The sequence below is a fragment of the Rattus norvegicus genome, chromosome 13 (genome assembly GCF_021556685.1).
Source record: "Rattus norvegicus strain SHRSP/BbbUtx chromosome 13, alternate assembly SHRSP_T2T, whole genome shotgun sequence".
In the NCBI taxonomy this organism is placed as follows: Eukaryota; Metazoa; Chordata; class Mammalia; order Rodentia; family Muridae; genus Rattus; species Rattus norvegicus.
In genome coordinates, this window is record NC_141546.1 from 33,487,281 (window position 1) to 33,513,393 (window position 26,113).

General features: G+C 42.9%; 1 protein-coding gene and 1 pseudogene across 6 annotated transcripts in view; both read right to left on the bottom strand.

Moving 5' to 3' along the window:
- Window positions 1–11,286, bottom strand: part of Ptpn4 (protein tyrosine phosphatase, non-receptor type 4) — a 180,133-nt gene extending 168,847 nt beyond the window's left edge. For 4 of the 6 annotated variants that reach the window (XM_087579984.1, XM_087579983.1, XM_087579982.1 and 1 more), the window contains exon 1: window positions 10,659–11,286. The gene's annotated coding sequence lies outside the window, so the exon portion shown is untranslated. 6 annotated transcript variants of the gene reach the window in all.
- Window positions 462–1,356, bottom strand: LOC148001576 (ankyrin repeat domain-containing protein 49 pseudogene; annotated as a pseudogene).
- Window positions 11,287–26,113: the final 14,827 nt, after the last annotated feature.

The following is a 26,113-nucleotide window of genomic DNA, read 5'->3' on the forward strand; positions in this document are numbered from 1 at the left end:
GGACTGTCCACAGGATTATGAGTGTGGTGGAGGAGACAGTGTAAAACATTCAAGGATTAAGCATCTCCCTAACTGCTTTTCTCAGAACAGCCTACATCTTAAAAAACATCTAAACATTCTATTATTTTTGTTTTAAACTTACAAAGATGTTAAGTCACTGACTTTTTAGTGTTTCTTGTTTAGAAGAAAAGCAACTGGAGATGCAGAGAAGATAGTTGAACTGCACCAGTATGTTCAAGATGAAAATTTGGAGTTAGTTTATAAAAATACAAGTCAATATGCTAAACTGTACAAGACCCAGGGTATGGGATATTTAAAAATACTTTTCTCTTGGATCAGCACCAAAAAATATCCTTCGTTTCTGTATTACCTGTGTCCAGTAAAATTACTTCTGATAAAAATCACAAACTGCAGTAATCACCAGGGTGCACCCAAACACCTCTCAGAAGAGACATTTGACATCAGCTCGCCTGGAAGAAAACCATGATACATACAACAGAATTTCTGTAGTGAAACATCTGTTCTCTGTACATGGAAATATTTTACATCTCACACATGGAAGACACTGGTTCTTTGAAACTTAAGAAAATTACTAGAGTCATTAAGAGGGACGTGAAATGTTTGTAAACAGCCTTCCGCAATTTCAAAGAGGTAGTGATAGATACTTGTCCTCCTGGCGATACCAGAAGCAGTTTCTCGTGAGTTGTTCTTCAGCTCTGGTTTGATGTAACGATTCATCAGGAGGAGTTCCAGGGTGTCTCTGCTGTCTCTTTGCCCAGCAGCAAGGTGCAAAGGGGTCAAAAGGCCTTTTGTTTGGGTGTTGTATGTGCAGCGGTGTTCAGCCATCTATGGTTACTGCATGAACATCTGCCCACTGAGCCACCAGCTCACGAACAACATCTAAATGTCCACTATAGGCTGCTCGGTGAAGAGGGGTATATTCATCTTCATCTCTGGTGCTCACTTCAGCGGCCTTCTCAGAGAGTAGTCTCTGCACTATAGCAAGCCGATTTTTTTCAGCGGCCCAAAGAAGCAATTTGCTTGGATCTTTCTCCGGTTTTTTCCTTCTTGCAATGGATACTACTCTTCGTTTTTTTCCTCTTGCTCCTCATCTTCATCAGAATTGCCTGCCCAGAGACTCTGCATACCAGTGGGAATCAGGTGTCCATGAGTTTCCAACAATTCAAGCTGGTTAAACTGTTCAAAAAAGTCCAGAGTTTTCCAGGTCTGGGTTTTCATCGTCCTTTACTTTTTCTTCTTCCATTTTTACTACTCTTCTAACTCAAAAGCATTTCAAGTACTAGGGCTCAAACTTTAAAGGGATGAATTATGGCTACATTGTTTCTTTCCAACCTTTTGGAGAGAATCTCGCCGAGAACTTCGTTTCCGGGTTTGTCCCCTCTGCTGCTCAGGATTGGCTCCTGTGAGCTATTCTGTAGCCAATGAGATTCTAGACGTTCTATGAAGTCCTGATACCCTGGATCTCTGGAGAAGTACAGATGCTGCTCTCCCGCGCCTAATTTAGGTTTCGGGTAGCGGTTTTCTTCTCGTTCTGACAACTCCTTCCCCTTTTTCCCGAGGTAGAGATGGCCTGTAGCCTCGCTGGTCGGCTCTGTCAAGTTCAGGTTGGGGTAACTTAGGCCTTGCTAAGGTCTTGTAGCGTGCGGGTCCCAGGCGGAAGCCCCGAGTGCGTGAGCATTAATTTCTTTCTTTTTTTTTTTTTTTTTTTGTTCTTTTTTTCGGAGCTGGGGACCGAACCCAGGGCCTTGCGCTTCCTAGGTAAGCGCTCTACCACTGAGCTAAATCCCCAGCCCCGAGCATTTATTTCTTAATCAGGCAGTTTTGTGAGAGACTGTCCATGTTTTGGTAAATACAGACTAAAATATTTAGGCATTTTTGTCTACAACTTATTCTCAAATGGTTCAGAAAGTCTAATCAGATTACAAATAGTGCAGTCATCAGAAATGTGAAGCTAGAGCCAGGGTGGTGGCACAGGCCTTTAATCCCAGCACTCTGGGAGGCAGAGGCAGGCAGATCACCGTGAGTTTGAGGTCAGCCTCACCTACAGAGGAAGTTCCAGGACAGCCAGGGCTACACAGGGAAAGCCTGTTCCAAAAGCCCAACAAACAAAAGCAAAAACAAAATATAACCAAAAGACAAGAACCGCAAAGTGGTACTAAGGAAGGGAATGGACCAGCAAAGAGATTAGGTAGTTTCACCACAACATAGTACAATGTAAGAGGGCTAAGGTGAAGACATGAATAGGTCAGTAGAGAGCTTACCTAGCATATACAAAGCCCTAGGTTTTATCCTCAGCATCACATAAACCAAGCACAGTGACACATGCTGCAATCCCAGCATTTGGGATATACAGAAATGTGGATTGGAAGTTCAAGGTTGTCCTTAGCTATACAAGGAAATCAAGATTAGCCTGAGTCACATGAAATCCAGTCTCCAAAAACAACAACAAAATAGTTACAGAAGAAGAGAAAAAAGGATGAATTCTAATACCAGGGGGACCTCTGGACCTACTTTATTAAGTCAAGCATAACAAGATACCCCAGGCTAATCTTGTGTATATATAGTACATAGCTAGTTCAATGTTAAAATGAGATTTCAGAAGCTCTTTAAGAATCTCCATTGGGGGGTTGGGGATTTAGCTCAGTGGTAGAGCGCTTGCCTAGGAAGCGCAAGGCCCTGGGTTCGGTCCCCAGCTCCGGAAAAAAAAAAAAAAAAGAATTTTCATTGGGTGTGAAATTATTCCAAAGTGTTAACTGTCAAAAGTTTCCGTGTAAACTCATGGCAACCATGGTGTTAAAAAAACAGCTGGTTCATTAACTATATCCAGAAATATTTGGTCCTTCCTTCCCAAAGGAGAACTGCCAAAGGAATAAATCTTAACCTAATTTCATCTTTTCCCCTTCTTCCCCTATGTCTAAATATACTGTCAGTCCTTATTTCCCCATCTCTAATTCTTTTCACACCTCACCTGCACCACTGTAACAGCATTCTGTCTCCCTGATACCCTTATACCATTAACTCTGAAATCAGGAACCCAGACTACTAAAACCTAGACTTAATTTTATTTGCTTGTTTAAATATCTGTAACCACTGCCTACTGCTAATGCGATTTACAAGGTAGGAAAATGAAAAGGTATTCCATATACATACTCACATATTCACACACAAAGAAAAGAACGAAGTTAAGTACTGAGAGTTATGGGATGATATGGCACCTTTCCCAACTTGACATCAAATAAATAAAACAATCATTTTACCAGTAGGATAAATCAAGAGATGATTTAAAGTCAGAAGAAACCATCCTCCAGGTTCTTACATGCTCAACAGGAAGATACATTTTAAATATGACCCCAAGCACAAGAGTCATCTGACCCGGCTCCTTCTCCCACCAAAGTGGACACATAGGAACAAGAAACTATGCCCACTCAGAGAAGCAAATATATAACAGACAACTTGCATTTCTTTAAACAATACTACATATCCTTTCATACTTTTGACTTTTATACAAGCTATTCTTTCTACCCTGATCAGTTCCAACTTACCCTTCAAGACCACATCCAAATGCCAATTCTCATTTCCCCCAAGCTCTTAATACACTGTCATCCTAAATTGTGTGTGTTGTGTGTGTGTGTGTGTGTACACACACATGTATAGTCAGCCTAGAATTTGAACTCAAAGGGAAGTACCAAACTACATTTACCTTTATAGATAACATTTTTGCCATTATATCAGAGATTCAAATTTTTGATTAACATGTACAGGAATGTTTGCCACATTAGTCCCCAATAAGACAAAACTTTCAAAAATGCAAGGTATAACTATTTTTTACAAAGTAAGGATATCTATAGTCTAGTTTTACAAAAGAGATATATGGGATAACCCTGAACCATAATCCCAGTCCTCTAGTTTTAGACTGAAGAAGTAAAAAACTATTTAACAACAGGCAAATGATTTAGTAAATTATCTGAATGTTTGAATTATCATTTAAATTATGTTCATGAACATGGTTATATAAAACAGAAAAAGTGGTTATGCCAACTGCCACTTACTTAAAACATATGCTTCAAACATATATATTCTCAGTACTCAACAATTCAAAGCCACACTAGCGCTCAGAAACCAGAGACAATAAGATTGTGTTTCTTCAAGGCAAGCCTAGACTACATGATAAGTTTTAGGTCTGAGTTACAACATGAGGCCTTGTCTTAAAAATAAAATAAACAAAAAATCAACTGGCTTAAAGATCTGCCAAGGTTTTTTATAAGACAAGATTTTAAACTCATTTATCTGGCTCCAAAGTCTATGATCTTTTTTCTTTATTGAAAGGCCTCCACCATGCAATGTTTCCAATATATTGTATTCAAAATTGTATCTTTGTCACAAAACTTTATCAAACACAAATGGGAGGGGGGGTTGCCTAGAAGGGAACAAAATTATCAATTCAAATGGTGACTGGTGTAAATGCTAATTTTTTAAAATTATAACTTTTTAAAAAAACAAACAAACAAAAAAAAATTGCAGAACAAAAGTTGAACTCATGAAACAATAGAAAAGAAACAACCCCTGTTTTAATGTGCACCAGGATCTAAGATGTTGGGTTTCTGCATTCCTGGCCACTCTCCCCAGTATCCTCGACCCTCACTTGTCTCCTGAGACCTGAAAGGCATAGGTTGAGCGCTTGAGCATGAGGGCCCAGCTTAAACAGGAATAGCTGCCTCAGTATGACCCCAAACAACAAATGCACATCAAGGATCCTGCCTTGATTCGTTGGACCTACACAAGATCAGCTAATATTTATCCTAATTTCAGACCCACTCCCAAGAACTCTCTCTTAGGAGCTGTGACAGGTTTTGGCCCCTCATCTTCTGTATTATGTTTTCAAAACAATCAGGAAGAGAAAGGAAAAACTTATCCAGGAAGGAAAATTGGACAGAAATTTAACATTTGGCAAAGATGAGCCTATTTTTGCATAAATAAATCTCCTATCAATTAAAAAATATTCTTATAGTTATTAGATAAAATTTACCAAAAAAGGAAAAAGGGAAGTAAGGGAGGGAGAGGGGAAGAGAGAGGGAAGGAGGGAAGGAGGGAGGGAGGGAAGGAAGGAGGGAGGGAGGGGGTTCTGAGGAGGTAGCTTAGAGTAGGGTCCTGAATTTGAATTCCTAACTCCTAAAAACTGAAAATGGTGACACACACCAGTAACCCAAGCACTAGGCAGGGGAAACAAGCTTATCATCTAGCCAGTTTAGCCAGAACCACTAAACTTTAGGTTAGTGAGAAACACCACTTGAAAAATAAAAAAAAAAAAGGGGGGGGGGCTGGGGATTTGGCTCAGTGGCAGAGCGCTTGCCTAGGAAGCGCAAGGCCCTGGGTTCGGTCCCCAGCTCCGGAAAAAAAAAAAAAAAATGAAGGGGAATAAGGACCAAGGAAGAAACCACGATGTTGACTTTTGGCTTCTACATGAACCTGCATGGGCTAGCACACATACACACACATATGAACACACACATGTAAACTTTATTAACGTAAGAAAAATATACAAAATTATATCTAAACAAATATATTAACTGCCAGATCTGAAACCCAGATCATTTCGACTAGATTATCTAACAAAAAGGTGAGTTCTGGGGAAGACTTAAGAGGTATGGACTGAAGAATCAAAAATTTATAAACTGGGGAGACAAGGGTGAAAGGGAAAACAATGTTGTTGCTTTAAGCAAGAATAAGAAATAGGGTAAGATCAACAGGGAGAAAGTCTTCAAGGCCCAGCAAACAGGTTAAGAATTAATTTGAGGGGTTGGGGATTTAGCTCAGTGGTAGAGTACTTGCCTAGCAAGCGCAAGGCCCTGGGTTCGGTCCCCAGCTCCGGAAAAAAAAAAAAAAAAAAAAAGAATTAATTTGATAAGTACCAGAAACTGCAATATATCTTACATGGGAAAATGGCAAGGATTTTTTTCTGTCCTGTTGCTTCATGAATCCACTGTTGTGTTCAGCAATTCTATTTTGTAAAGCAGCTAATCTTAAAAAAAAAAAAAAGGATTTTTTTTAAAAGATTCAGTTTTTATTCAACATGTAGTTCAATGGCAGAGCACTTACCTAGCTCACCTTGGCCCTGAGTTGGAACAAATAAAAGGATAAAGTAGCACTTTGGGTCACACAATGCTTTTACCAAACAACTGTGTAGAGGAGTGTATGCAGAAAATAACCCCTTACCTCTGTGTGTACTTTATATTCTCAAAAACTAAATCCTTTATATGAGTGATGCACTCAATGGGGAGGGAAAACTTCAGAAACAATGCTTGGAAACATTAAATGTCACGGCGGGTTCTAAAGAGTTATTGAACCTTAAAGCAAAACAGAGCCTAGGTAATCCCTTCATTTTCTCAACAGGTTAAACTGAAGCTCAAGAATTAACTAAGTTGTGTAAACCCATGGAAGACAAAATGCCAGACCTCAGCTTTTCTAGGAAGCAAGATCTTAAAGCTATGCTAACTCAGACCATATAACAAGCAACCACATTTGGCTAGAATGTTAAATGATTAAAACAAAATGTAACATCAGCCTCAGTTTTTCACATAGACCAGTCCCACTTCAAGTGTTCCACACCCTACACATGGCTAACTACTACCATATCTAACAGGGTAGGGAAAAAATACTTCCCCCATATGTGTCAAATATATTTCACTAAGTCTGGGGAAAAGGGCAAAGTAATCCCATCACTACAGAAAGATTAACTGGACTGCACTGCTCTAGAGAACACATTAGAGTGGGACAGGTATGGTTTGAATTCTGCTTGGACAGGAGCATATGGCACAAGGTTGACATACGGTGAACTCATAAACACCTCAAAAGCATACTTGATGGCTAAGTGAAATAACCTTTTTATATGTATACTGTCTGAATTCAACAGATAATAAATACTAACATATTTCCCTCTCTGGATCCTCTTTTCTTCTAGTACTCTACAGAACCTCCTGTGAGAAGACATTAATAAGTGAGCCTCCCAAATTAATGCCTTCCTCTTAAGAAAAGCATTCAGTTCTTACCAATTTCTTCAAATACCTTTCTCCCATTGTTTCTACTAGGGAATAATGAAATAAATGTTAACTGTGAATATAATAAACAGCCCTTGTATTTTATGATTATACTAAATTCTCATTCAAGAATATAAAATAAATTATACAGTTTCTAGACAACTATTCTTCTATGCCAGTAAAGAATATTCTATATTACTTCATTATATTCTTCCTCACTATCTGTACTGATTGAACATTACATAAAACATACCAATATGTTTCTCTTCCGTACTTTACTGGCTGCCCCCTCCCCCAAAAAATCCAACTTCCAGAAATTAATCTTTAAGGCTTCTACTGAGCCAGTAAATTTAACATCTCTGAACTGTATCATTTAAAAACTTTGTTACATGTAAAAATACAGAAAAATAACAAAACTCAGCTCAGTTTGTAAAACCAGTATATTTTTATCAATAGGCAAATTTCACTTGTAAGTAACAATTTCTACAGCAAATACAGAGGCGAATGCCAGCAGCAAACCACTGAACTGAGAACAGGACCCCCGTTGAAGGAATCAGAGAAAGAACTGGAAGAGCTTGAAGGGGCTCGAGACCCCATATGAACAACAATGCCAAGCAACCAGAGCTTCCAGGGACTAAGTCACTACCCAAAGACTATACATGGACTAACCCTGGACTCTGACCTCATAGGTAACAATGAATATCCTAGTAAGAGCACCAGTGGAAGAGGGAGCCCTTGGTTCTGCTAAGACTGAACCCCCAGTGTACGTGATTGTTGGGGGTAGGGCGGCAATCAGGGGAGGATGGGGAGGGGAACACCCATAAAGAAGGGGAGGGGGAGGGGTTAGGGGGATGTTGGCCCGGAAACCGGGAAAGGGAATAACACTCGAAATGTAAATAAGAAAACTTAAGTTAATAAAAAAAAAAAAAGTAACAATTTCTATTTCACTACATTAAGTCACACAGACTTGTATTCCTAACAAATTCACCTATTTTGCATTCCTAACATGAAGAATTCAAACAGACCTTTAAACCACTTGCCCTTAAACATCTACCAAACAAGACTGGACTCCTACATGATTTTTTTTTTGGTTGTTTTGGTTTTTGTTTGTTTGTTTGTTTGTTTGTTTTAAGGTTTCTTGCTTTTAAACAACCAAACTCTCAGAGGAGGAAAGAAGTATTCTCAATAAGCATCTCCTTTATCTAATTCGTATTTTGTTCCTTAAAGATAATTTACTCAGAAAAGTAACTACTGTTCTCCCCTTCAGAGTTGAGGAAAGGCTATATGTACTACACAAATAGCAATCCACACTGTACATCATTTTACAACTCTATAGGCAATACGTAAAATTAAAACATTTCAGGGATACAAACCAGAGTACTTAAGAATCAAGAGTTCACGTAAGTATTCTTAAAAACTGAAAAAAGTTTCTATTGCTATCACACATAAATTTATTAGTCTCATTTTATGTATTAAAAAGGTGGCACCTATGTCTAAACTGATAAAATCTAATTTATAAGATTCTGTAATTTTACCAAAGTTCTTTTAAAAATAATATTCACAACTGGTCACAGTAGAACAGTTCAAGTGAATTTTCCTAAGGCTGCATTCTAAGTACATCCGACCCAGAAAGTATTTTTAGCAAATGTGTTCAATAGATGCTGGTGTTATGCCTAGCTTAAATTAGAAATTCGTGTCATAAATTTAAAGCAACAATGTTACTAAGGGCATTTTAAAGCTACTCAATTAGGACATGGTAAGGGAGGAGAGAAGACTTGACACAATTTAACACCACCTAGAAGCCATTAGAAACCCAAGATGAGAATGTCACATACTCACCCATCTGGTACTACTTTTGAGGAATCTCTGATTTTTCTACCTTAACAAACTGTAACCATCTCAGTATTAAGAAAAAACTATTAAAACAGTGTTGTTTCCTTGTGTTTAAAACAATCATTTTTAGCAAATGTTTAAAGTTCAGGTAAATACAAAATACTGTCACATACACATGTACACACACAACTATGTTGATCTTATAAATCAAGATCACATCTATGCACATGTGCTATTACAAAATACGAACAAAAATAAGAATTCCATAAAAAATGTGAAGAGACACAAAAATATCTTTTGTGGTAATTGGAGCAGAAATGTATTCTGACAAAAAAAAAAGGTGGCATGACTGATCTTATGAGTGAATAAAATGGTTCTATATAGCTCATAAGCTTCTCCTTGTAAAGCAATCTTTTTCTTAAAAAGGACATCGAATTTGTAGTCCTCAAATTCGAGATTTAAATAATATATCTAGGTATAGTCTATTAGGAACTCCAAAAAATTGTTTAAGATCATCCCCTCCCCTTTTGGAAAACAAGTTTTTCCCTCTGACACACTAATGTTCACAAACCCAGGGTTTTCAAAAAGCTGTGGTATTTACCCTTCAAGTCTACTAGGCTGTCTGTACAAGTCAGATACATTAGCTTTTTGTTTTTCCTCCACCATCATCTTTTAAATGTGACCAATGAACTGTGCTATTTCATCTGGACCCAAGATTGGTCACACACTCAGTATTTCTTGAATTGCTCATTCCAAAGGTAGGTATGACTAGGCCTCCTGGAACAAGCAGTTTTTAAAACCCTACACATAGTCCTTGTGCACACTGATGTCACTCTGTGATGCAAAGCCAAACAAAGTAACCTAAGTTCCTGGGAAACATCCATATGCACTGTCAGTGACACTGTAAATTGTTCCATTATTGAAGAAACCCCAGCAATTTAACTACCTCCCCCCACCCCTCATTCTACCTTCTCTTTAATCTCTGAATTGAAATGAACTGATTTTTCAGAAATCGTCTTGGGACAATTCGGGTGACTACGGTTTAGTAAGAACAGTTCCTGTCCACAAAGGACAATCATACGCTCCATTTTTCCTGTAAGTAACTATAAAACAAACACTGACCCAAAAACAAAACTGTAAGGCCAAAACGCCACAAATCACTGCGCTTACATTTTACAAAAAGCCACAAACACTGATCTGTTCTTTACTACAGACTCACATTGAATCTAAACATCATGAAGGTAGGGATCCAAAAGCATCATGAAAAAATATAGTGAAGTGAAGGGTTCAGATCTGTTCTACATCTCAACTTTTTGGGCCCGACTAGAAATTCCTAAAAGCAAGTAGAATAACTAGCAAGTCACAAGAGACTTCAAGTTCAATGGAAGGGAGCGTGTGTTCCTACCGCATGCGAAAAGAAATAAAGATATGAGTCAATTAAAAATAACGATTAGAAAAAAGAACCTCACAACTGAAATACTGAAGATTCTCCAGCCCTGAGTTTAGGAGCATTCCATCTCCGCATCTATTCCATCCCTTCTCCCTTGCACTCATCCCTAGCAGAGATTTCAACTGTAAACCCCAGGAAGATTCGAGTGCCCGGACTGTAAACCCCGGGAAGATTCGAGTGCCCGGACCCCCTAAGAAAAGGAAAGTCGATCTGGTAGTCTGGCCACCTGGTCCCGCGAGCTTCAGGTGCGCGCCCACGACCTGCAAAGGGGGCCCAAGCAGGCCAAGCGAGCGAAGAACCTCCCCGAGCGCCTCTCTTACCTTCGTTGTCACAGCCGCGTCCTCTCGGCTGGGGAAAGAAAAACAAAATCCAAATACAAAAAGCCAGGAGGCCCCGGGCTCGTGGCCGGGGGAAAGGGGCGCGTGGTCCGCGTCCGGGTGCTCGCCCTCAGCGCCCCGCGAACAGCCGCCGCCACAGCGGCCGCGCCACGGCCGCGGGCCGCCTGCACCCCGTCATCCTGCGGGGCTGCGGCGGGGCCAGCGTGCGCGGGGAGGCGCGCGCTCGCACCTCGCGGCGAGATGAGCTAATCCCCTCACACGCGCCCCGAAAGTACCGCGGTCCCCGCAACCCGCGAGCCGAAGTCAAGTCTCTTTCAAGTCCCGGAGCCCCGATTTCTGACAGGTCCCGGGAGTCTTCAAGAACAATGTCGCGTCCGCGGAGCAGGGAAGCGCGCGCGGCGAGAGGCGGCGGGTGACTCCAGGGAGGCGGCTCTGTGTGAGAGTGCAAAGGAGAACCTCGGTCACCCTCCTCCTCCTTCTCCTCCTCCTCTCCTTCCTCCTCCTCCCTCGCCTCCACCGCCTCCTCCGTCTCCTCCTCCTCTCTCAAGCACTCCCCGTCTCCGAGGCCGCAGCATAGCAACCGAACATGGCGGCTGCGCAGCCCCGGGCCAGTCAGAGCCCCGGAACGGCGGCCTCGGCAACAGGAGGCGGTCTCGCGAGAGGTGAGGCCACGCCCCTGCTCCGCCTCCTTCCCTCCTCCTACCCAATTTCGGAGCATGGGCGCCTGCCTAGAGCACTGGCACTCACAGGTGCGAGATAGGCGGAATTTAGCGGGTTGGGAGGGAAGGGCGTGGCTCCGTGTCCACACCCCATGGCCCGGCAGCGATTGGTTCCTTGGCTGTCAGTCCTGCCCCTCCTCCCTCTTCTGGAGTGTACCTGCAGACCGACTCTCAGGACACAAAAGAGGGGAATAGCATGAAGTGGGGAAACTCGACCTCCTGGCATCTGGTTGTCCTAACTAAGTGCTAATAGAGGGTATAGGCTCTGAAGTGCAGTTTTCAATCAGTTCTCCTCCTAAATAAAGGCCCTCGAAAACAAAGCCTGAGCAAAAGGATAAAACAAAGGATAGGTGCTTTCTGTGTGCAAGGAACACTGCTTTTTAAAATCAAAGTCGTTCCATCGGTTTATGAATGAGGGTTGGTATTATCATGCCATGGCTCTGAGGAGGATATACTCTTAATATTTTCTGGGTAATACAAACTTGTTGGTGATAGAACATTCCTATGCAATGGGTGACCTCGGCTGAGGTCAAATGAGGGAAGAGTGGGTTGGGAGGACTCTCATGTTTCCTCTTTGCTGTTTGTTTTTTTTGTTGTTGTTGTTGTTGTTTTGTTTTGTTTTGTTTTGTTTTGTTTTTCTACATGTCTTTATTTTGTATACACCTAAAATGTGTGTGCACATGTTTGAGCATGTGTGTGTGTGTGTATGTGTGTGTGTGTGTGTGCGCGCGCGCGCGCGAGCGCGCGCATGCGCACACAGATGTCTGCCTGTCTGTCTATCAGGTTTGGGAGTTAATAATCCCATGTGGTTCCCCGGGATTGAACCCAGAACTTCAGACTTGGCAGCAAATTCCCTTCCTTTACCCTTTGACCCACCTCAAAAGTCCTTGACTTCCCCGACCCAGGGCTGGGGATTGGGGTGGTCAATGCCCTTTTCTGTGGCCAGAGTTCTTATTAGTTCTTAATCTCAGTTTTTGTACCTCACTAGGGACCATATTTATAAAAGAATGTTTTACTGGGTGGTGGTAATGAATGTTTTTAATTCTAACATTTGGAAGGCAGAGGAAGGTAGAGCTCTGTGAGTGTGAGGCCATCTTGTTCTACAGAGCAAGTTCCAGGACAGCCAAGGCTACATAGAGAAGCCCTGTCTTGAAAAACCAAGACAGATAGATAGAAGATAGATAGATAGATAGATAGATAGATAGATAGATAGATAGATAGATAGATAGATAGATAGTTTGTCCAAGGAGCTCAGGAGAGAGCACTTGCCCAGTGTAGGTACAAGGTCCTTAGCACCCCACACCCACATGCTGCAATGCTTCTTTTCTCCATGTTGACAAAACGTCTTTTCCACTGAGGAAAACCTGTGCAAAACTGTAGAGGACAGCATTTTATATCACCTTCTCACTTTCACTCTGCTCCTAGTTTTTCTTGTCCAGCTGATGAATGCTGAGCCTGAGGCAGGAGGATTAAGAAAATCTTAGCTACACCAAAAGTCTCAAGCCAGACTGTGCTCCATGATACTCTGCCTCAGAATGCTGGTGGGACAGGGCAGTTCCAGCCTGTGCTCGTCCATTCTTCCCTGAGTATATTTCTTCCCCCCAGCTCTCCGTTTCGAAATTCTTTGTTCGTGGTCTTGCTAAAAATGCTTCTTATCTCACTTTGGTCAGGACTCATTCATCCTTGAACAAAACATCAAAGAGGAATCAGCAGAGTCAAGCACTAAGATAACATTTCTCCCTTCTGCAACACAGATGGCTCTAGGTTTAAACATCCCTTTCGTGTTTTTCACAATGTTCCTCTTACTGCACAACACTCAGCCCTGTGTGGGTATTGCTGATAGTATGGTTTGATCACTGCTACTACCTAAGGCAAAGCCTTAGTCATCCCTGCAGCCCTCAGATAGCCTGAGGACACTGCCTGGCAGGGAAAAATAAAGGCAGGGAATGAACAAAACCTTTGAATCACAGTAAATAGGGTTTCAAGCAAACACCTGAAACAGAGCCTGGAAGGGCTCGGCAGTCAGTAAACTTCTTGCTGAGCAATCATGAGGACCTGTGTTCAGATTCCCCAGAGCACAGGGAAAAAGCCAGGCTTGGTGAGCCATCCACAGCTGTGCACCATCAACCCTGAGTCTTCCTCAAAACTGTCACTTCTAATCATCACTAACCCCCAAAAGATGCCCCCAGCCTGCTGGTCATTCTCTATTTTCTCCTCCCCAAACCTTTACCAGGCTGTAATCTATTTTCTGTCTCTATGTGTTTGCCTACTCTGGGTATTTCACACAGAGTAACTTCCCAAATAGAGCCTCCATATCTAGATGGGCCCTTTAACGTGACCAATACTCACTGTCACCCCTAGGAAATTCTAAGTTCATCTTAAACCTACCTTCCTGCATCCCTGAAAAAAGAAGGAGCAAGGAACTTCGTAAGACAGGAAGAGGAAGAGGAAGAGGAAGAGGAAGAGGAAGAGGAGGGGCAGTTGCTTTGCAGGCTGTGTGGCTCAGTTAGTGGGATGCTTGCTTTCCACTCAGGAAACCCTGGGTTTGACCCCCAGGACAGTGTAAGACCCCACATGATAATCCATGTGTGAAATTCTAGCACTGAGGAAGACCAAAAATTCAAGGTGATTCTCACTCCGTGATGAGTTTGAGACGAGCCTGGGCTATGCAAGACCCTCTCTTAAAAACAAAACTTTAGACCACACCCCATCTTCATATTTGCTCAGTGACGAATAAACTCAGAAATAAGTTCATGCTTCTCAAATTTTGACCTGCATATCCATCACTTGGGCATCTTGTTTAAAATGCAGGTTCTAGGCTGGCAGGATGGCTCAACAGATAAAGACACATGCAAACAAACGTAATGGCCCAAGTCAAATCCCAGGACCCCACATGGGGAAAGGAAAGAACTGATTCCTGAATGTTGTCATCTGACATCCACAGACCTACCACCACACACACACATCACAGCACACGTGTGCGAGGACATACATTTTAAACTGTAAGAATTAGTTTTAAAAGGCAGACTACAACTCATTCCATTTGGAGTGGGACAAGAGACCCCTCAGCCCTGCATGAACTTGGCAGATAAAATGATCCTGTGCTCACAAGTTCTCTTTGAAAGAAAAGTACGTTTTTGCTCTACTTAAATTTTATTCTTTCAAACAATTCATATACGTCAATGCCTATTCTGAATGATCTGATGATAACCTTGTTAACCAAGCACTGCACTTGACTTTATAACTGGCCCTGGTTATAACCATAGCCACGAGTTCCATCCCAAGAGACAATTTCACTTCAGCAAAACACTATCTATTGTGTTACTTACACAATATTGATAGTTTTTCACTTTTTGGTTCAGTTTGTATAGTGCTTACATTTTATTCATATAGGGACCTTGTGAATATGGATTTTATACCTAATCTAATCCTATACCTAAGAATCATAATTAAGATAATTAAACAGTTGGGAGTTGCAAGATTTCTTTTTTTTTTTTTCACATTAGAACTGGCAAGCATTACTGGATATTGGCAGACACTGCTACTGACTGTGACTTTTCCCTGTGTCTGCAGTCTGCCCTTGGCTGTGCTTTGAGAGATTAAGAGCAAGGGCTCTGTCCTCACTTGGAATTAGTTGGCAGACAAAAATGACTGTGCCACGGATGGCAAGACTTCTTCTAAGCCTGGGAGCTAGGCCCTGGAGGTAATAGGCGTTTGTTCTCTCCTGTACAACCAAGCTCAGCCTCTTGGTTCTTGGCAGTGGCTTCATGCACCAACAGGGTAGGGGAGGCTTTGACTGGGCATTAGCGCTGACTCATAAGTTACCCTACCATCAGTGACTTGGAGGGACCCCTTCAAAAGAAATGAGTGACCCAACTCTGGATCACAAATCCAAGCCCTAATTTCTGAACAGTAGAGTGAATTGAAGGACAGGCTGAGAAACTTAATGAGACCTATCTCAGAATAGAGATACAGAGGGAAAGACGAAAAGGAGGGAAGGAGGGAGAAGGAGCTGAGCTGCCAAGATGGCTTCCTGGAAAAAGGTGCTTGCCACAAACCTGATGACTGGAGTTTTTTTCCCAGAACCCACGTGGTAGAAGGAAAAACTATACTCCCACAACTTGTCCTCTGACCTCTACATTTATGCTGTGGCACAAACGTGCACCCACAAGAAAAAAAATGTAATAAGAACACTCACATAACTCAGTGGTAGAGTGCTTACCTAGGTTTGATTTCCAGCACCAGGAGAGACAGAGACAGAGAGAGACAGAGAGATACGTTGGGGTCAGTGAGGAGATCCAAAAAGGTGGCTAGAAAGAAAAATTAGACACCATTTGCTGGGGATAGCTCAAAATGATATAAATTTTAACTTTAAAACACCTATGTTAAAATGACTTAATTTTGTTGCCTAAGCTTCTGAGGTAAAGCTACAAGGTATATGGATTTTTAGGGCTCAGAGGATGTTTAAATCAGTAAAGTGTTTGCCTTACCAAATGCAAAGACCTAAGTTTGATCTCCAGAAGCTGTGCTCAACCCCCAACACTCACACAAAATGCTAGGTTTGGCGGCCTATGCCGATAACCCTAACACTGACAAGTGGATCTCTGATGTTCAGTGACCGGCCAGCCTCACCTAATTGGTAAATTTCGGTCCAATAAGGAATACTATGGCAGAAGGCCTCTTTGAGGATGACACCCAAGGTTGTTGAATGCATGCACATCTGCATACATGTATGTATACAGACACATGCACACACACGCGCACACACACACAAATGCACACCATGCCAAAACATGGTACAGACTTTCAAATGATTATGAGGATCACACAAGTCTCTGACAAATGACCTCAGTGGGGTATCTATCTCCCTTAGCTATATACTTGGGAATGAAGGGATTTGAACTTTTTACCTATCTGAAATCTTCGTGCCTAACTTAAAGCCAAGCAGAACAAACTAAGCAAACTTAAAGAGTTTAAACCTTTTTTTTAAAAAAGTGTCATCAGATCTGGTGGTGAGGCAGAGGTAGATGAGCCTCTGAGAGGTCAAGGCCAGCCTGATCTACACTGTAAGTTCCAGGACAGCCAGGGCTAAACAGAGAAACCTGGTCTGGAAAAACTGAGACAAAATCAAATGAACCAAACAAATGGAAGTGTCACGGGTTGGGTCAATGGTTGGCTTGAACCAAGTGTAGCTTAGTTGGTAGTGTTTTACCTAGCAGCCCCCAAGCCCCAGGTTCAATACACAACATAATCTGCATGGTATGTGAATCCCTGTAGTCCCAGACCTGAGGGATGGACATAGTATCAACAGAGAGTCGGGTCCATAGCAAATCTGAGGCCTGTGTGGAACACATATATTTCTGTGACCAAAAAATGGGGCTGTCCAGATGTGGTGGCAAACACCTTTAATCCCAGCACTTGGAAAGCAGAGGCAGGTAGGTCAGTTTGAGGACAGTCTGGTCTACATATTGCATTCCAGGTCAGTCAGGGATACAGAGGGAGACCCCGTCTGAAAACACAACCCAGGAGAGGCAGGTGGTACTGAAGAGATGGCTCTGTTGGTAAAGAGCTTGTCATGCAAGAGAGAGGACCCACACTCAAGCCCAGAACCTACACAAAGGCCAGTGGTATGTGCCTGTAACCCGAGCCCTGGAGATCTGGAGACTTTACGATCTCTCAGACTCACTGACCTGTCAGCCTAGCCTACTTGGCAAGCCTCAAGTCCCAGTGAGAGGTCTTGTGTCACAAACAGAGTTGACAGCTGTTGCAAAGAAATACACCCAAAGACTTGCCTCTGGACTCTACACACATATGCATACATGGGCGGACACACACACACACACACACACACACACACACACACTGTGAACTCATCCTATTGTACATTTTCTTGATAAAGGCAGAATTGTGTGGTTTGGTCTTCCTGTGATTACAGAACTATATAAAATGTGATTTTTAAAAAAAACTGCTTTTTAAACTCAGATAATATACAGCTCTGAGACTATTGATCTAAATGTGTCTGTCTGAGAGCTTCCCTCGTCACATGTCATCCATTTTTTTCCTTAAGAACAGCAGAAGCCCCATATTAGGATCTTGAGATCAAGAATTATATGAAAAGACATATTGGTGACAAATGCATATAATCCCAGCACTTGGCACCTCAAAGTAGAAGGAGATCAAGTTTAACCTGTGCTACATACTGGGGCCACCCTGGTCTATATAGTGTGTTCAAGAGGAAATTCTATTCAGAAAGTTAAAAAACAGTATATATTTCTTACACTTCCAGCCCACTCTTTAAAGGTGAGTGATTACAAGGGTTCAAGTTTCTAGAATGTTCTTTGTGTTGCTATAAGGTAAACATTATACATCTCTGATGCATACAAGAGGTCATCCGGTATATATTGTATTTCCCTTCTTTATGTGTCTGGAAATGCTGAAAAGATGGCTCAGTAGATAAAGAGCACTTGTCAGGCAAGTATGAAAACCAGGCTTTGGAGTGAGCCCCAACAGCCATGTAAATTCTGGCTTGCTGTGGAGGCCCCCCTGTAACTCCGTCTCTGGCAAGCAGAGGAAGAATATTCTGCTGTACTCTCCCTAATAAGCCGACTCTGGGTCCATGGGAAGACCCTGATGTACCTAAGAGACAATCCTCTATGCATGTTTGTGAGGGAGTGACTATCTTGGATTAATTAAGTGTAAAAGCTCACCCTAACTATGTGTGGCACCACTCCATGGGCTAGTGTCCCAAACTGAATAAAAAGGAGGGAACAAGCTGGGCTTTGGGGTCCACTGGGTCCAGCCAGATGATTCAGGATAAGCTCCTCATCCCAAAACCTTTAACTTAATGACATCTACAAAGTCCTTTTTGCCGGGTAATGCACGTAGTCAGAGGACCTGATGATTAGGCACCTGAGTGTCCGTCTGTTGCTTTGTGTGCCAGGGCCTTTACTACCATTCAGTTCGGGGTCATTATGGTTTATACATTTAAATATTAGAGAGCATTAGTTACTTCCAAGATGTACATTGTAAATTTATTTTTAATAATGTGAATGTATCTGTGTGTAGGTATGTGCACGTCAGTGCAGTTGCCTGCGGAGTCCAGAAGAGGGTATCATATCTTCTGTGGTTGGAATTATGGGAGGTTGTGAACGGCTGGATGTGGAGAAATGAACTTGGGTCCTCTGTAAGAGTAGTACATGCTCTTAACTCAGCACCAAGATGAATGTATATTAAATTATATGACTTTAAAATATGGGAACCTCAGATTGTGAATGGAATATTAAAATACATCAACAGCATATATACTATGCCTAGTGCAAGATTAATATATTATCTGCTTCCCAAATGTGAATACAATGTGTGTAGGTACATTTATTTATAAGAATCTTGATGTGCAAAAGGTAAGCCACTTAACCTTTATCTAAGTGTTTGTAATTAAATACCAATACAAATATTCCATTATTTATTAAAAATCCTGTATTACTCAGTACTTTACAGATATTGGGATTAGGGATAAGAGATAGCCCCCGTCCTCCAGACAAGTTGTCTTAATGTTCTGTTGCTGTGAAGAGACACCATGACCATGGCGACACTTATAAAGTAAAACATAGTTGGGGCTTGCTTACAGTTTCAGAGGTTTAGTCCATTGTTACCATGGTGCGAAGGAAGCATGGTGGCATGCAGTCAGACATGGTGCTGGAAAAGTAGCTAGAGAATTCTACATCTGGATCCTCAGGCAGCAGAAAGAAGGGACATGGGCCTGACTTGAACTTCTGATACCCCAAAGCCCACTTCCAGTGACACACTTCCTCCAACAAGGTCACATCCTAATTCCTCTCACGTAGTGCCATTCCCTAATGACCACATAGCTAAATATACGAGCCTATGGAGACTAATCCTATTCAAAACACCACACAAGTCTTTTCCTTTTTTATTTGTTTTTTGTTTATTTTGTTTGTTTGTTTGTTTGTTTTGAGACTGTGTGTCCCTGTGTAGCTCTGGCTGTTTTAGAACTCACTTTTTAAACCAAGCTAGACTCAAATTCACAGAATTCTACCTGGCTCTGCATTCCAAATGCTGGGATTAAAGGCATGTGCTGCCATGCCCAGCATATTTCCCGTTTTTAAGATTGTGACTTATTAGTGGGTTGTGGGATCAATTTGGAGAACTGTATATGACCTGCATTGTGAGAAAAAAGATGAAACGGAGTCAGAATAGGCAAGAAAATCTTAGAGTGCATTACACAAACGGCAAGCATGGTCTTGTGGGAGTTTGTAGGTTACAGGGTAAAATATATATTGTTCTCAGTTACTGTATTGTTCTCAGTTACTTTGGATGTGACAGTCCAGAATGTGAGGACGTCCCCTTGAAGGGACTACTAATAAATAGACAGAGGTTTGGAGATGGCTCAGTGGGTAAAGTGCTTGACACATATGCAGGAGGCCCTGAGTTCAGACCCCTAATACCCACATAAAAAAAAAACTGGGCATAGAGATATACAGTTGTAATCCTGGTGCTGGTGGGTAGAGACAGGAAGAACCTGTGGTCTTGCTGGCCAGCCAGCTAGCCAGTCTACCCAAAATGACAGACTCAAGATTCTGTAAGACAGCCTCAAACAATAAATTGGAGGAGAGCAATAGAGAACACAGTCCAAAATCAACTTCTGACTTCCACACATTCCCACATGAGTACACACACACATATGTGTACTCACATGTATGCACCCCCTACACACACAACCCAAATTAGAAGAAATATGTTCACAAATGACTCTGAAAACCCGATGAAGACAAGGCCACAGTATTTCATAAGTCATTATTTCACTAGACCCTAGACCAATGTCTGAGATGGAAATTTCCATTCCGTTATTCTCACATAGACAATGGGGTGGGTCCCAGAAAGAGAGCAAAGAACTAGTCAATTTTTCATTGTTTGTCGGTTGATTTGTTTTCAGCGCTGGGAATGGAGCTCGGGGCCTCACACATCTGAACTAAGTTCATCACCACACACACAGCGTTCCTTTGGTTTGCAGTGCTTCCACACGGAGTCAGTGCCTCAAATGTACATTTTAGAGAGAGAGAACGTCATGGAGAAATAAACGCTAGAAGGTCTGGAGGTGTAGCTCGCTTGGCACAATGCTCATCTAGCGAGCAAGAAGCCCAGCGTTGACTCTAGAGCCCCCTACAAGCCAGTGCTGCAAAGCAGCAAAAAATAGAATCAAGACGCTCATGAACTCAACCTCAAATTTGTCTACAAAGTGATTTCAAGGACAGTCTGGTCTGCATGACAACCTGTCTCAGAAAATAAAACAAAACACAGAAGGAAAAAAAAAAAAAAAGAAAACCTTAGGAGCCTTGAGTGACATCCAGGGTTAACCACTTAGAATACAGCAACCTAAAGAATCTCCTTCCTATTGGCTGATAATTCGTTGTTATACAGTTTTCTTTGAAAGAGGGGTGGGAAGGAGGGGCAAGCCCCATCCCTCCACCGTATGTGAATATATGTATAAGTCGACACCAGAGGTTTATTGATCTGGGCTCTTTATGTGTTGACCTTGTCCACAGAAGATGACCTGGTCGTCATCGGCTTGGAAAATCTCTGCCCATGTCTGTAGCACGTGCCTCAGCACCTGTATGGCATTGCCCGACATGCTCCTGCTGTACCATAAGCACCTGCCGAGGGCTGGCTGGCCTACTTTAGTGGCACATCAACCCATACACATTGATTAGGCACCACCCACGTTGAAGATTCCTATCCCTGATTGCTTGTTGGCAACATCTAGGTGTTCTTAGTAACTGCAGACACTCCACCACCATCAACCCCCACTCTCATTTAATTGACCAAGGTGGAACTGATGAGGTTTCCCTTTTTAAAATTTTGTATGCATGGGGGGTCGGGGGGGGGGGGGGAAACGGTACGTCGGTGTAATACCCATGGAGGCCAGAAGAGGGTGCTGGAGCTCCTGAGGCACTTGTGAGCTGCTTAACGTGGGTGCAAGGAACTGAACCATGATGTGTTTGACGAGCACTAAGCATTCTTAACAGCCGAGATGGTATATACACTGTTGATGTTTCCATCTCTGGATATCAATGCAGATTTTATTTCCAGCTCCCATGACGTTCTTCTGTGCGGCAGGCACCGTTCCCACACGGCATCTGTGTAAAATCCACCACCGCCCTCTACTTGGCCTTCTGCAACTACAAGACCCGGTACTTTTTGTTTGTTTGACTGATTTTTTTTCTGACACAGGGTCTCCTGACCTAGTACTTGCTGTGTGGCAATGGCTGTCCTGGAACTTCTCACCGTGCGTCCTCTTCGCACTTAACGGTGGTTACAGACAAACATGGCCACATCCAGTTTATGTGGTGCCAGAGATTAAAAGCCTGTTTTGGTGTATGCTAGAAAATAGCAGAACTCTGTCTCTATTCCCAGTGAACCACTGCTTTTATAAAATACAAAATAAATTACCATACATGAAATGCAAAGGCAGTGGCATATGATAAAACGCAATCATCTTTTGTTATTAGACTCAATAGAAGTCAGTTACTGATAATGTTCTCTAAAAGGTTCTTGCTGCTCATTCTCACCTCTCTCTCTCTCCCTCCCTCTCTCTCTCTCTCTCTCTCTCTCTCTCTCTCTCTCACACACACACACACACACACACACACACACACACACACACACGGAAATACATATAAATACATATATATGTGGCCTTCTGAAGGAACACTTAACAGTGTTGCAAACTGAGTTTGATTGCTCTCAGGTACTTTCTTTGTGGAAATAGGCCAAAGAGAAGACGGGGAGATGGTCAAACACAAGTAATGAGGTCAGTAGGACACGAAATCTCGCTGCTTTTAAGGAGCAGGTCTGGAGCCAGAGAGAGGGTGGCTCAGTGGTTAAGAACATGTACTGCCCCTGCAGAGAACCAGAGTTCAGCTTCCAGCCCTATCTATAATTTCCTTTCCAGGAGCTTTGATGCCTCCGGCATCCCGGGCACCTGAGCTCACATGTACCCCCCCACACACACACACACGATCAGGAGTGGTAATCTTTGAGGAGCAGGGCTGCCAAGTCCTCACCAGGGCATCCTTGGCAGCTACAAGACTATTGGGCCTGAGTTTTACAGAGCCCCAATTTGATCTTATCAGAACAACGCACAGACTGAGCAGGCTCTGAGATCTGTCCTATGCTGAACTTTGCGTCCTTGTTCTAGTCTGGTTTTATTTTCTCAAGACAGATTCCCACGTACCCCAGGCCGCCCTGGAACTTTTTATAGAGCGGAGGCTAACCTTGATCGCGACTCCCTCTGCTTCCACATTGCTTTGCTGGGTTTGCAGGCATGTGCCACCAAGTCAGGTTTATTGGTGTGTAGATCCCAACCCAGTGTTCTCCACGCCAGGCAAGCTTAAGTCAGCAGGGCTACAACCCCAGCCCCAGTGGGCTAAGAGTATGTACTGTTCTTGCAGAGGACTGGAGCTCAGTTCCTAGCACCAAATCAGGTGGTTTATATTTGTGACTGGAGATCAGAGGACATACCTGGGGATCAATTCTCTCCTTCCACCATGTGGGTCCTGAGGATTGAACTCAGTTTGTCAGGCTTGGCCACAAGTGTTTTTACCTGCTGAGCCACCCCACAGACCCAAGTTTTGGTTTTATTTTATTTTATTTTATTTTAGAGAGAGAGAGAGAGAGAGAGAGAGAGAGAGAGAGAATATGCTCATAGAGAAGCAAAGACAACTTCAAGTGTCTTTTCTCAGCCATCCACCATTGATTGACTTGTTGATTGATTGACTGGTTGGTTGACTGACTGATTGATCCATTGATAAATAGATCTGCCTGGCACTGTGAACAAATGTTCATACCAGCAGGCCCAGCTTTTTGTTGCCCCCCCCACCTCTGCCACAGGGTTCTAGGGGATCAACAGAATTCAGGCCCTCCTTCTTAAGCTGTCCTTGTAGCCCGACCCACCCCCAGGTTTTAAACAGAGTTGCCTTGACTAGACCTGAATGGCTTAGAAGTTTTTAATTGACAATGTATCTGCCAACTGTATTCATGCAGATTTTGGCCACAGATAACTTCATTGGTTCTAAGCTGATGATCCCTCACCTTTTTTATATGTCTTTTTTTTTTCAAAAATTATTATATTTATTTATTTGAGTGCCTGTGTGTTTATGTGTGTGGGTGTTCACACACATAGTGTTAAGTATAGAGATCAGTGGACAACTCTCAGGAATTCATTCTGCCATGTGTCCCAGGAATCAAACTCAGGTCGTCAGGAAGGACCTCTACCTGTGAGCCATCTCACTAGCTCATGTAGTCCTGCCCCTTTGACTATAATACCTACATCCCCTTTCTTTGCCAAACTCCTCTTTACCTTTTGGATGCCATCCCTCGCTTTGACTTCTGCATAATCCCCCCCATCCCAAGGCCTCAACTCTGCTCCATCTAAACCCATAGCCTGACAGCACAATGGAGCAGCCCCGCCCTCACCCGGTGACGTTCAGGCTTCGTGGAGTAGTGACTCATTTACTCTCAGTTCCTCAGATAGTCACCTGGTGCGGTTAAAAGGAAACGGGTTGTGAGATCAACCGTGTGTCTTATGAGTTATTTATTTTCTTATCTGCTTTGGGTGTGGGTGTGCATGCCGTGGTGTGACAGACACGAATGGGGAGATGGGAGGACAGCTTTCCGGAAGCAGCTCACCCCTTCCACCTCGTGAATCCTGGGGATGGAAGCCAGCCTGTCAGGCTTGGTGGCAAGAGACTTTGAACCCCAAACATGTTGAACCATCTCATCAGCCGTAAAATAAACAATTTCATTTCCATCTCCTCCATAGCAGGAGATGTGGCTAACCTCTGCACCCGTTAAAGGTTGGCGGTGGTGCTAGAACCATCTGTCATAATTCATTAGGAGTTGGACTAATTTCTGTAAAGCACCTTGCAAGTTAAGCAGGAGTACATGAGCATTCACTGTGACGTAATGAGTGGGTATAAGAAGGAAGGCTGACCGTGAAGCCAATGGTTTAAGAAAAATTAATTTCATGGTGTGGAGGAAGAAGAGAGACTAGGTTTGGACTGAGAGTCATCCTGGTAGGCCAGTTGCAGGAGATACAATATCTTCCCTGTATTAGAATCACAGTCCTGGCTCTCACACTCCCTTCTCCGCCCCATCAGATGCCTCACCCACACCCTTCCCATGCCATGGGATCAGTGGTGTAGAGTGAACTCTGCTCTATGCCTGAGGTGCAGGGAAAGGACCTTCAGAAGTCTGTTGCAATGGCCTAGATGTGAGATACTGGAAACCTGATGTGTTATCATGACATATGTCACCAGCTTTGACACATGCCTCCGCTTCTGTCTCGGAACTTTTGCTGGAGGTAAAGAAAAGCTTCTTGTGGATTACAACTGGCAAAAACACACTGCTAGTCACCTAGGTGAGAGCTATGCTAATGCTTACTCAGTCTATTAGCTCCCTAGTTGTTACAGCGCTCTTTGTAGATGTACTTTTTAAAGCTATTTTATTGGGTTCTTATGCCTATCGCTCTTTCAACCCTCATTCCACCCTAATCCCTTCCATCCCTAGATAGGAAAGAAAGAAGGTTAGAGGGGAAAGGGGCTTAGACCTCTTTAGGCTACTTCCTGCCATTAGGGACTCTGGGTTTGTTGGGACGAATACAGTCTTCATTGTCAGGATATCTCCAACCAGCAGTCCAGCAATCTGGCAATCTGGCAATCCAGCAACCCAGAAACCCAGCAATCCAGAAACCCAGCAATCCAGAAAGTGAAACGGCTTTAACTATGGGCTTTACCTTTGTCTACCTTTCACACATATAGGCAGGCTCCAAAATTATGATCCTCACAACTATAGGGAAGTGCTCTTTTTTCGCCCTACTTGTGAGAGGATTCTTTGCCCCATTTTGATTGGATTACCCCTTCTTTTGCTGTAAAGTTTCTTGAGGTCCTTCTATAGCCTGAATGTTCATCCTCTGTTAGATGAACAGCTGGCAAAGACTTTCTCCGCTCTGCATGTCCTTTCTCCATGGTGGACATTGTCTCCTTTGCTATGCAAAGCTTTTGGATTTGATGTAAACTTGAATCAAATTGTACTTCCTCCATCTATTGCTTAGAAAACTCCTTGACCACCCTTATGTTTTGTTTCCCCATCTACTAAATTGGAACGTGCCTATCACTTCTCCAGCTCTGGTCCCTGTCACATAGTCCTCCACATAACCAAATCCCAGTAGGATCTGGCCAGTGAGCACTGGGAAAGCCTTGTCTGCCTGCAGAGTCTTTGTCTTATCCCCCAGCCATCCTCCTGTTCAACTCAATGGGAGCTGAAGCTGACTGTATGTTCAACATGGCTGCCAGTGTAAGACTCTCAGAGAGAATCTTCCCTCAGGAGGGAGATCTTCAAGCCCCAATGACCAGTCCGAGTCCACCGGCTGTAATCTGTAAGAGGATTTTTATTGATCAGGATACACAGGTATCTGTTGACGTCCCAGTCAATTTGGAAGACTGGCGCGCCTAGCAGAACCAGGGACGGGTTTTTATAGGGCATTGGGGAGCAGAAGCAGGCTTACAGAAGCAGATGCATGGTTACAGGGATGTGATTGGTGGAGTAAATGAGGCATACGTGTATGTTACTTATTTTGGCTATAATCATAACAGTGAGTTAGCAAAAAGTACATGGTGGTCAGGGCTTCCGGGGGCTCAGGGA